General features: G+C 29.1%; 1 long non-coding RNA gene across 3 annotated transcripts; it reads left to right on the top strand.

Annotated features, from left to right (window-relative positions):
* The first annotated feature begins 7780 nt into the window (after nucleotides 1-7780).
* On the top strand, nucleotides 7781-10138 carry LOC104732118 (uncharacterized). Of its 3 annotated transcripts, none has more exons than XR_015573818.1 (5): nucleotides 7781-8300; nucleotides 8639-8718; nucleotides 8930-8974; nucleotides 9406-9542; nucleotides 9933-10138. It is a non-coding gene; the product is annotated as an uncharacterized LOC104732118 (long non-coding RNA). The 3 variants fall into 3 exon arrangements; XR_015573816.1 differs by having other exon boundaries at nucleotides 7812-8300; nucleotides 9895-10138; XR_015573817.1 differs by having other exon boundaries at nucleotides 7889-8300; nucleotides 9862-10138.
* Nucleotides 10139-13446: the final 3308 nt, after the last annotated feature.

The following is a 13446-nucleotide window of genomic DNA, read 5'->3' as shown; positions in this document are numbered from 1 at the left end:
ACAAGGCTAAGGTAAATTAATTATGAAAGAGTAAAGAAGAGTCATTGGTAATTTGTTTTAATATATTCACAAATAATCTTATTTTCTTAAAATTCTGATGAAATTATCATATTTTTTTGAATGTATGTGAGATGTGCCAATATTTTTACATCATATTTTTTGGTTTGTTAATTGGAATTTTATTTTATTGTAATTGTTTATATTCTAATCTCCTCAATCGTATTTGTACTTCTATTTCTCTCTTCCTTTATGGGTACAATGGTTAGGTTGAAGATATAAAAAACAAAATTTTAGTATTTTTTTGATTTTTTTTTTGTTAAAAAAAAAAATTCCAACCGCAAAATCTTGCGGGAAGCAGCTTTTGGAATTCAGTGGTTGGAAGCGATTGGAAGCGGTTGGGAGCGATTAGAAGCGGTTTGTGTGACTGGAACCAATCGCTAACAACCGCTACCTCCCGCAAATGCAGCGTTTGCGAGAGGTAGCGGGAAAACCAGTCAGCACCTAAGCCTGTAGAGAGGCAGTTGATTGTAAGAAACAATAATGGATCAAAGATATCCTTATAAACTGCAAAAATAAGATATCATTTCAATGATATGATTCAAATTTTGGCCATCACAATAAGTTTGTGAAAAAGAATCTTTTATGGGTTAGAAATATTCATGGTTAAAGCATCTTTGTCTATTAGGACATCTAATTTAAATATTAATACTAATTTTGTATTTTATATTAATATTATAATATATAAACGGGTAATTGGATGCAAGATAATCCTACTATATTATTTGAGAAGTACAAATATGAAACTAACCTTAAAATGTGTAAAAATTACATTCAATTGCCATTTGAAAACTTAATTAAGATTAATTAATTAATTAATGAATTAAAAAATATAATTAATTAAAAACGAAAATTGGGGACACATAAAATAAAATAAATTGTAGAAAAAAAAATCTAATAGAATCAAAACTAATTCGTACTTCAAAAAAAAATCAACAGCTAAGATTTAGAAAATCTAATCAATATAATCTATATAACCACAAATTTTATCAAAAGAAATTTCCAGCACAGTTTAAAATCTTTACCAAAAATCTAATAAAATCTTATTATATAAAGCTTGGTTCTCAAAGTTAGTAACTCACCAGATCATGTTAGTTTTAACGATCAGAGATCAAAGTTAAAAACTCACAAGATCGTGACATGTGTCAATTTTAACGATTAAATATCCAAGTTTGTAACTCATCATATCGTGAATGTGTCAATTTTAACGATCAGAAATCACATATCAAGGTTAGTAACTTATCAGATCGTGACACATATCAATTTTAACAATCAGAAATCACTGTTTTCAAACTTTGTAAAACAATGCATAAGATAATTGTAATCTTATTATATTAAAAAATACTTTGTTAATCCTAAAAGGAAAAGGATTGTAAATACACCTCTCTATATAAGCAAAGAGATGATGACATATTTTTCACCAAACAAGATAATTCCGACTAGCTTTATTTTTTTTGGTAAAATTTTCTTCTTGGTTTCTTATTAACCTTTTGTTTGACACATCGTTGTTCTTGAACAAGTCTCGAAGGCAATTTGTTTGTTGTCTAATCGAAGCAACTATAAAAAGATTCCTACATATTACCACATGTTTTCGTCGTTGTTTCTTTGAATTTTGTTTCGTTTCTCAATTTCATAATGCATACTACGCAATATTTGACTTTGAAGTGTTAACAAATTTTTTTTATGCATAATAACTAAGGTTTTTGGGATTAACAAATTTCTCACGGTATTATTATTATGTTTATTAATTTGCAGGACACGTAGCATAAAAAAAAGATGAATAGACAAATGCAAGATAACAACAGAGATTATATAACACTAGATCAACTAAACAGAAAGCGTTCTTATCGTCGAATGATAGTACTTCTTACAAGAAAGTGGGAAGCAAGAAATTTTTAAAAAACAATGAGCTCATTGGGATAAATTTTCTCATAAAATAGAAAAAGGATTAGGGAAAATATAAAGAAATTTATTAATTCAAAAAAATGTAAATACTCACTTCTATATAAACATAGATCGTCTCATATTATTCATCTAACAAAATAATTTATTCAAAAATATTACTTTCAACTTTGTTCTATTGGTCAAACTTTTTTAACGGGAAGACAACTTTTCCTAATTTTTTTAAACCAAAATATACTCATACTTTCTATTTTTCAGTTTGGAATAGGTAAGATTAATATGTTGACCCAAAAAAAATGAAAGATTAATATATGCATATTTTTTTCTAATACTGTATTTTAAAATTTATTGTAGTAGTTTTAGATTGTTTTATTTAATTTATATTTTCATCTTTGAATTATTTGAGATTCATATATTACCGTGCTTATAATTTTCTATTATTTCATTAATTATATCAAATTAATTTTCTTCTAATTTCTCAACCTTGATTGGTTGGTAATAGACCATTTTTTTTTGTGAAAACATAATTGTTACCATTCGTTCAATCTCAAAAAGAGATAAAGAGGAGAAGGTCATCGACCTAATGATTGGATAAAATAGGCTAATCAAACAAAATTCTACAACAAACATAGATAGATTGGAAAAACATAAATCGTTGTTGATAGATCCATAGGAGCTTGAAGACAGAGGCTACATCATGGTGTGTCAAAAAAAACTTCAATGAATACATTGAGAAATGTAACATTAGTTACTATCAAAAGATTTTGTGACGTTGGAAAAAAGTCTTTAGTTTCATTGGTTGCTGGAGTAAGCCACTTTGAGATAGCTAAAAGACGTGAGCATGTTCTCTCCACACATGAGGAGGGCAGAGCCGAGTCTATGGTGGAGGAGGTTGGACGCAAGGTTATCTTCCCAAGAAAGGAAGGTGGGAGAGGTTGGACGCAAGGTTATCTCCCCAATGGAGGAAGGTGGAGTGAAGGTTCTCTCCATGGTGGAGGAGGTTGGACGCAAGGTTCTCTCCATAAGGGAGGAGGGCAGAACTGAGGTTCTCTTTATTGTTAGTCATACACTATTGTGATGTAATTTATTTTTTCTCTAAAATGTTTTTTGAGCCAACAATTTTAGTGATTAAAGAAATTATACAAAAGTGAACGTAAAGAGATAATAATTGGCTTAATTTGTTCATATAGACATTTTCTAGATGGTGGTAAATAATATGTTTGTAACATACAATATATTTAGGTGTAAAAAATACACTTTTAATGGTAACATACATAAAAGATATTTATATGGATATAAATCAGTTTATTGTAGCAATTTTTTTTTATATAAATAATATACAATAAATTTTAATATATTTTTAATAAATTTTATTTTATTAACAAAACTTTAAACCCGCACATCGGGTGGCTCCATATCTAGTAAAATATATAACACAGTTCCGTGTAATGGTTTAGATTTTAAAAATTAATAAATAAAAAAATAAAAGATATAGATATAGTATCTTAACTATTTTTTAAAAATATATATTTTTTTTTTCTTTTAGTCACCATTCTTTAGAAAAATAAAACTAATTTGAGATTTAAATATATTCAATGCTTAAAGGTGCTTATTACAAACAAGTAAAGGAAGCCATAAAAAAACAATGAATGTTGTTTTCAAAGAGGTTTTTCAAAACCTTCGCTAGCTATATTTAGTTGGTCTTTTTACATGTTAGTTATATATTTTTACTTACTTCACAACTTTATCGAGAATTCGTTTACCTGACAAATGTTTAAACAATTTTATTCATTACATGCAAATGTTTTATTGGCAGGTTTTCAATAAAAATTTTAAAATACAAAAAAATTTAATATAAGCAAACCAAATTTTTAATCACAAACATTATAAATAACATAATAACAAAATAAGTTATTACAAATTTTCATCAAAAAAAAGTTCAGCCCGCGGTTTTCCGCGGGTTAGTACCTAGTATATTGTAAATGATGTGATGATGTATAGGTCAAAGAAGAAATGAGGTGAAAACTTATTCAAAATGAAACTTCGAATCGATCATGTATTTATTACTATTTTGTGTGGAGCTCACTGTTACTATGCATACATAGTCATTTATCTTTTATTTTTTATATAAACGATCAAATTCGATCATTGTAAAACACAAAAACATTGCAAACTTCAATTATAAAAAAGTTAGAATTCTCTCTCGTATCTCTCTTTATTTACTATCCTAATCCTTCTGCGGGTATAAATTTCTCTCAATTATTTATATTTATATTCACTACAAAATCAAACATTTTTTAGAACAATACCAAAGATATTGGATGGATTTTTGTCTACAATAGACATTAGATCCGATTAGGAATGTATATAAAACTGTACAGAAAAGCTGTAAATTGATGTTGTAAGATGTTATGGAATAGTGCGAAACTGTAAAAAAGAGTTGTACATTCAAACTGTACAAAAAGCTGAATTTTTTTTTTAATAAAGTTTTTAATAACGCTTTTGTGATTGGTAAAAATTCAAAGTTGTACACTTGTAAAGCTTTGTTTATGTTCACCAATCAAACTCATTAATTCATTTGAGTGTCTGCACAAGGAAAAAAAAATCATTTGGGTATGAAAAGCCTTCAACTTCGTGTATCCCCCTTCATATAAAGTTTTAGTCGCTACTTTAGGCAATGAGATCCTTTATTTCTCTTTTTTTTTTTTTTTTGAACAAAATTTTTTCTCTCTCTTTATCATGTTGCATCTGAGACAGATTACAAGGAGTTAACCAATTGATTCTCCAATGGAAAAAACCCATCCTTTTCTAGCTTGAATTGATGAACTTATTTTGCTGTAAAAAAAAGGAAAGATATGATTGTATTTAAATTTTTGAAAGTGTTTGTGAATTATACATAATAAAGAAATTAACTGTTATTGATATAATAGAAATCAATTTATATGACTATGTTTAATTATATATAAGGTATGAGATCCAAGAGCAACTGATATAATAGTGGAATACCATAACTCCTAAAATGTTAATGCTAAAATTTAGAGTTTTTAAACAAATCTACCACATTTAAAAATCTTTCTTATGGCTTCTACCACATTTGATCACTTATTTCACACAATACCAGAAGCCAAAAGGAGAAAGACGAAAATAAACCTTCTCATATTTGTTTCATTTCTTTTTTTAAAACGAGACATCTTCTTTTCTTTTGTTCTTTTTTCTTTTTTTTTTGTTTGTCCCCACATCATCCATCGAATCTGGGTAAAATTCTGGCTGCTTTGAATTGAGAATTTGGATAAAAATCAGTAGTGATATGTGAGGACAATTTAATGACATCTCATCTCTTGTTTTTTTTTTGTCGAGTTTTATTCCGGAAGTAGGTCAAAACAAAACTAAATTTCTCATCCAATCTCCTTATGTTCCTCTACTCCCTTTAGTTTCAACAACCATATTTAAGTTACAAAAACTATTTTTAATTATGTTCACGAAGATCCGAAAGGATACTAGTTTCTAGTCTATAGACAATCAATATAAAAACTTGGACACATACTTTTGTCCATATTTACAACAAGAGGAACTTGTCTACTGACATTTAACAAATTGACCTTGTCAACAAGTCTTGTAATGCAACTTGTCCACATACTTAACTTGTCTACAGAACGAAATAACTTGTAGACACTATACACACCCCATCAATAGACACAGTTACTTAATGTCTCAAACGTGGACAACTTATGTTAAGGATAACAGTAATTTGTCTACATACTTTAACAAATGTCTATTGTCTACATACATTCTCAACAACCTTTTGATAAACTACTTATAAGTCATTAACTAAAGCAAATTGTCTACTGATTTTGAGAGAACAAAGTTTATATGGTTCGTAAGAAGATCGATGTTGTTGACAAAGAACTCAAACATTAAGTCTTAACAATGGAAAACATATCATTCTATCATGGCCAACAAAGGAGAAGTAATATGTGGACAAGTTTTATCTTCATTGATGATGTTGTCTATCAATTCTGGAAATTGTGGACAACAATATACAACAATACATGTTAAAATGTTGTCCTCTATCAAATTATAAATAAAATCATTTCTAGATTATAATCTAAATATATTATATAAAAAGTAATTATTATAATCTATGTCCGAATAAGTCCGATATCGTATTCATGGAGATGGGTCGGCAATTGTTTTTCTCGAACCTTGGTCGTATGCAAATCCCCTAGTACCACATCTTTTAATCTAAGCTTTTGGCTATTTGGATGGTTGTTTATAGATACTAGATATGTAAATGAATGGAAGGTTATCAGCATTATGATCTCCTCCCTACGGAGTGGAGATTACCGAAATCTCTTCATCCTTGTACCCATGTGTCCTTCAAATATCGAACCTGGCTTATCAGCAACACCAAGGAAAATTATCATGAAAGTAAGAGGCTGGCAAATCATGGCATTATGATCCCGCCTCCTTTGAGCGGTGATCACCGGAGATTCTCCACCTCTCAAGACTTGCTCCTATCCTCTGTCCCATTATCCTTATCTTGCTTTGTCCTGGCAAACCATGAGGTATATGACAGCTTATCAACATCACATGAATCAGTTCTGATTGTGACTATTCCAAATCTCTCCAACTTGCTCGTGGAAGTGTCTATGACACACCATGAGATTGCGTGTGGCTTGTTGCTCGTTTGCTTCAGTCTCCAATCCTCTATGGCCTATCAAAACTTTACTATTGTATGCCCATTAAAGTTTATTGTCACCCTTTTAATGCTTATTGTAACCTTTGCTATGCTTGAAGCTCTTGTGCACTCTGCCTTTGAGGCTTTCTTTGAATGAAAAATCAAGGCTTGTTTGACAAAAAAAAGAGAATGTTATATTAGTAAATGTACTACCATTTTTATTAAGTAGGGGATCAAGTTAGACTAGTGGTTGGATTTAGGTTAACTGAAAACGGAACAAAAATTTTAGTTCCCTTTGAAAGAAAAGTTATTAAAGAGTAGTCTCGGTGGTGCACAAAAAAGGAAAACAAGAATAGTCTCGGTTCTACAAGGATGCATGGGTCTATATTCAGATGTCTTTGTCCAAACCAAAAATGAATTCTCACAAAAGATTCATCCATATTTGGAAGATTTTTTATTTTATTTTATTTTATTTTATTTTATGTCAACCTAACATTAATTAAAAAATAACTCTAAGATTGGTAGCCTAAACCGGAGGATAAAAGTTTATAAATAGAATATCTGACACCAACAATTTAGAGGAACGAGCTAAGCAATCCGTCTTTAATAAGAGAATAAAAAGGGCCAATGAATCACTAAGTTCCTAGAGCTCATCAAGAAGCGTAGAAAAAGCCGGTCACTCTTCAAGGGTTTGCACCATTGTGACTAACTCAGAATAATCCGTCTCGAACCTCTGACAATCAATTCATCTAGATAGAATGCACTGCATGGCCCATAACAAAACTTCTAGCTCCGAGTGAAGAGGGGAAGGACTTATACTTTGACATCTTGCTCCTAACACTAAGGTCTGGCCCTCACTATTACGACTCCACCATCTCAGACCTGAACTAGAATATGATGTTTTCCAAGATCCATCAATTTGACAACGAACTATGGACCCCGGGGTGTCTAAGGGTTCTAGAGAACCAGGGACAGTCCTCGAGACTAGTTGGGCCTCCTCCCACAATAATTGTTCACCTAAAGCTTGATTAGTAATATCTAATAGCTCTGGCTGCACTACAAGAAAAATGCTTATTAATAGCACATTAGGATAGTACTATTTTCGTAACTGCTATAAATGATAGATTTTTGATTTTGGTTAGTATTAATAGCAGTAGGAAAAAGCTATGATAAAAATTCATTAAAATGTAAACCTAAAATCATTTATTTTGTCTATACTAAAAAGAAAAACTTCACTTGAGCCTCGTTCGTATCTAAAAGTTTTAATTACCCCTATATTCTTTTCCCTTCTCTATACAATGAACAAGAAAAAAAAATCCCCAAACTGAAATCTAGGTCTTCAGTCTTCTCAACTCCACCACAGACTCCACCGCGAAGCTCGTCGCCGGCCTCATTTCGCATCCATTATGTCAACTCCGAGCCTAAGACTGAAGACGCCAATGGAGACAACACCAATCAGGACAAAGATCGAGACTGAGATTGAGATGGGGACCGAGTACGTGACCGCGACTGGGAGAATGATAGGGGTGAGATCGAGATTGCGATAGGAATAGAGACAGAGAGAGAGAGAGAGAGAGACCGTGAGCGTGAATGCATAGGTTCAGATTTTGTGAAACAATCAAGAGTTTTATGTTCTTCTTATTCGTCCAAGTGCACCCACCAGGTGTTTGCTTTTATTCCTTACTCACAATTTAAAATTTTAATTAATCGAGCTTAAAAATTTCTTAGCTTTGGATGTTTGTCTGAATTTAAGATTGTTCTGTTCTTTTGGTTATTAATCGAGCTTGGATGTTAGTCTAAATTGAAGGTTGGATGCTAGTTTGAAATGAAGGTTGTTCTGTTCTTCAATTCTTCTTTTCTATTTAGTTCTTTTGAAGAGGACTTTGAAACTTTGTTATTTGGTTTTCCTAATCCGTTCTCCTGTTACTGTGCTATGTTGGGGGTAACTATTAGATTGTGTATCCATAAAACCCTGAGGTATTTTTGATGAGTTGGTTGCAGATTGGTTCTACTACGATTGAAGTAAAGACAAAAGAGGGAGATGTTCTTGCAGTCATGAAGCGTAAGGAGATAATAAGAAGGTTTGAGAACTAAGTCTTTTTGTGAATTTTTTGTTTATCATTTTCATGTTTGGATGTTCTCTAAACATTTTGAGTCTCATATAAGAAAGAAGAAGGCTGTTCACAAGACCATTACAACCGATGACAAGTTTTGTTGTCCCTTCTTTCGATCTCCCTTGCTCAAACTTTGTTTTCGTTGAGCTGTTGTTTTTATTCTCATTTTTTTGTGTAGAAAGGAGATAAGAGAGCCAGTCAGCCAGAAATTCTAGGCCACAAGGTTAGATTTTTCGCTGTTATATTGTGTTACTGTTACTAAACAAGACCTTGACACTTTTGGTTACAGAGTCCACTTCCTACCAATTTGTATTGCTGCATTTGGTCTGACATTTACTTGAATGTGCAAGTTTCTAAAATACTTTCATGACTAGAAATTCATCTAGTGTCTTGTCTTTTTTTCTGTCCATTACTAGTTTTCTCTGTGAGTCTTTCTCTCTTTGCCTCTATGATCTAGTTCTTAAACTATATGTTTTTTTTTTCACTTCGTGTGATTCTTGTCTCTTGAAATCTGTTATAGTGTCTCATTCTCTTATTCATTTGTGTTTTGGTTATAGGCTGAAAAAACAGATGATAAAGTTATATCCTTACTTTTAGACTTCAACTTATGTGGAGCTTGCTTATAAACACTTATAATCTTTCTTGTTTATGCAGTGTGTGACTGTTTGGAGTTTCCAACATGAATAAAGAGTCTGGCGCCTGAGCAGAGGTAACATAAGAAATTATTTTCAGTAAAACCCTCCTGCAGAGATTGTGGAATGGCCTGAATCTGGTGACAAGCCCATACAGAGGTAATTGTATATATCTTATTACCTTTCCATTAGTGGATGTTGCATGTTTAGTTGGATATTACCCCATCTATTATCATTCTTATTTGCACCATTGTATGGATAAGCTGTGATAGCTGTTTAAGAAGGGTGAATGCTTTGTTTTGATTATCAGAATGGTGAATGCTTTGTTTATCTGATTCTCTACTTGTCTGATAGAAAACCTTAATGTTGATTCTACTCATCCATAAGTCTCTCATATTTGAGTTTGAGCTAAAATGTCTTTATTCTATCTGTCAATGTTTTGGATTCGTGAATATCTTTCTTTACTTTACCACAAAAGCACCTTAGTTTTGTGGATACACATGATTACAAGGAATATGGATGGGAATGCTAACCGGAACAGTTCTTCAGACATGTGTACTGCTTTTGATGGGAAGGCGAAATAGATAGAGGAGAAGAGACGGAAGATATCGCAAGTTTGTCTCAATCCTTATAAGTTATAATGTTAGCTTTTTTGGATAAAACTTGGCAGCATAGTACAAGACTTGTATGATATGTAAGATTTGTTTAAATTAATGTTATGTATGTTGATGATATTTATGAAATAATTTTTTTTTTATATCAATCCATTTAAATAAGTCTGCAAAACTGGGGTTAAAATATAAATTATAAAAATCAAATTAAAATTTAAATTTCTCCATATAACAAAATAAAAATGCTATGACATAATATAAAATGGCACAAAATATGTGTTACGGAAAACTATATTATATCATTTGATTAGTGCTATAAAAGAATGACATATAATAGCACATGTCAAAAACGCTATAATAGAGGTGATACCTAAGATAGCTGCCGATAACATAGCATTTATGAAAACGCTATTAAACACATACGATAGCATTTATCATGTGCTATGAATATTGATTTTTCTTGTAGTGCTGGATCCCTTGAAACACTTTGTTATTCCTATCCTACCATATGAACTAGACAATCCAGGGAATTGAATGATGAGTTTCTCCTACAACCAATCAGGAACTCCCGCTCCCATAAATAAAGTCCAAATTTGAATATACCGACTTGTATCAGAAGCTCCCTGGAGAAACTAATGAGGAAGTTTATATTCGGTTTAATCGAATTTTGAAGTTGAACAGTATAAGTAGATCAAATTACAATAAACCTTATAAATATTCTAAATTGATACAAACATTAATATTAACAAAACTTGAAGTTGATTTACTCACAAATTTAATTTTGAAAAAAAAATTATGTTGCAATTTTCCTTACTAAGTTAGGAAATATTATCTTCTGTAAAAAATACAACTTACCATTTCACTGGCAAAATAATGCATAGTATCATGCATAATTATAAAATCTTTTTTTTTTTAGTTTCTATAGATTATAGAATAACATAACGCTTTAGCCTTTATGTAAAATATAAAGTGATATATTATAAATCAAATGTACACATTCAACTTATCAAAATCTGCGTAAATCAAATTTCAGATAATAGTAATAAATTAATTGACAAATACGATAGGTAACAATCCAACTCATATTCTTAGTATACATATTAAAAAATTATATTGTAGTCCTGAATTAGATTGAAAATTTTGAAATAAAATAAAATATCAAAAAAAAACTGATCAGAAGCTTTTGTTCATTTAAATTCTAACATATATAGATAGTTTCAGCGTTTGTCAAAAAAAAATATAGATAGTTTCAGCAATTGTAAAACTATACTAAATCAATTGTATAACATGGAAGTATGGTATGCATGTTAGAAATTTCACAAAAGTCAAGAGAAATACCACTAAACTAAATAATTGTTTCAAAAGTACCATAAAAAAAAAGACTAAAAGAAAAATACTGAAAATGAATTTTAAGAGTTTATAACTTTAAATGTTTAAATTTGAGTCTACAATTTTTGGGTTATGCTTTAGTTTTTAGGGTTTAAAATTTAGATTTTAGTGTTTGAGCTTAGCTATAAAATTTTAAAATTTAGTTTTAGTTTTTTTTTTATATTTTCAAAAAGAATATATTTATTAGTGTTTTAAAATATAAAATTAATAAGAATATTTTTAAAATTTAGTTTATTGGTTTGTATAAGGACTGTCCCAACAATTAGTGGTTATTTTATTTTAACATGAAAAGCGTGGATAATAATCTATTCAACCATATATAAGACTTTTAAAAGAAAATTTGGTACGATTGCCTTTGGGAATCTAAAGAGGTCAAATATAAAATTATTGATCATTGCTTGTTAGGTCAAATGTCTACAATTACTGGTGTTCAGATGATTGGATACCTCCAAGTTTATCTTTTCATTTTATTTTATTTTTACATCAAAAACCTCTATATTTTATTAAGCTGTTTAAAAGATGATTGTCTCATGAGCCAACCAAGTTTATTATTATTATTATTATTATTATTATTGTTATTATTATTATTATTATTATTATTATTATTATTATTATTATTATTATTATTATTATTATTATTATTATCATTACTAGGACTCAGACCTCCGCGATGTCGCAGGGGAAATATTTCAGAAAAAAAATAAATTTAAATTATGTATTATGAAATCAGTTGAAAGTAAACGAATAGTTTTAAAGTATGTGTTACAAATAAAGCTAAAGTTATTAAAAAAGGAAAAAATATTAGGTAGGTTTAAATATATAAATACTATATATAAATTGTTTAAATTATTAGAAATATAAGATAATTTATGAAGAATTATTATAAAGAGCTACAATCATCATAACAATTATTAATATTTATATTACCAGTAAAAAAGATACTCCTTCCGTTTCAAAATATAAAATGTTTTAAGTGAAAGCACGCAGATTAAAAAATAACCACTTTAAAAAAGTTCAATCAATTATAAACAAGACTGCATAATAAAAATATTAAACTAATGTCAAAGTAAGATAGAAACTTGAAAACATCTTATATTATGAAACAAAAAAATTCTCTACAACATCCTATATTATGAAACGGAGGGAGTATTATAATTAAGTGATTCTAACTGAGAATATTGAACTAATGGTTGTAATGAGTAAATGCAATTTTCTAGTAAATAATTATAATTATAAAATATATTTAATAATGAATGATAATGTATCAATAAAAAATTATAAAATATACTTAAAATGAGTGAAAATATATCAATGAAAAATAAAAATAAAAATAGACAACTTTTAAATAAAAAAATATTAATATTAAAATAGTTTTTTTAAAAAAGTTACGATAAATAGACGTAACTGTAAATTATATATTAAGTTGTATTAAATTTCTATATTGCTATATTCATTTCTATTGTTTTGTTATATTATAGAATAATGTTAAATATTGGATATAAATATTCAAATTACTTAGATTTAACATAAAACATAAAATTTGTTTCAACGAACAATGATTTCCTAGTTATTGATGAAGAGACCAATATATAGAGAGTTCAGAAGACATGATTATATAAATAGACACACCTAGTATAACGAAAAGTTGTGATGAAAAATATGAATAAAATATGGTGAAAAGACACAACTCCTCAGTGAATAGATGTAACCGTATAAAGCTTTTTAAAAATATATAAAAACAATTATTTTACGAAAATGTATATCATGAAAAGTCGCAATTGTTGTTCACATTTATTCATATTTTTGTTATTATATGTTAAAAAGAAAGTTTAAAATTTTCCCAATAAAAAAACAAATTTATATTAAAGACATGTATATTTTAAACTAAAACAAAAGTTTGAAATTATTATAAAAGAAGAACAAAATATATAGGTTTCTAAAGATGTGAACATTTGAATAGATAAAATTTCTAAAAATGTGAACATTTGAATAGATACAATTGTTCGTAAAGTCACAACTCTACGTTTAATAGATGCAACTTTCTAAAAAGACGCAACCGTATA

Source organism: Camelina sativa, chromosome 12, assembly GCF_030686135.1.
Source record: "Camelina sativa cultivar CO46 ecotype springtype chromosome 12, ASM3068613v1".
NCBI lineage: Eukaryota > Viridiplantae > Streptophyta > Magnoliopsida > Brassicales > Brassicaceae > Camelina > Camelina sativa.
This window is presented reverse-complemented; position numbering and strand designations above follow the sequence as displayed.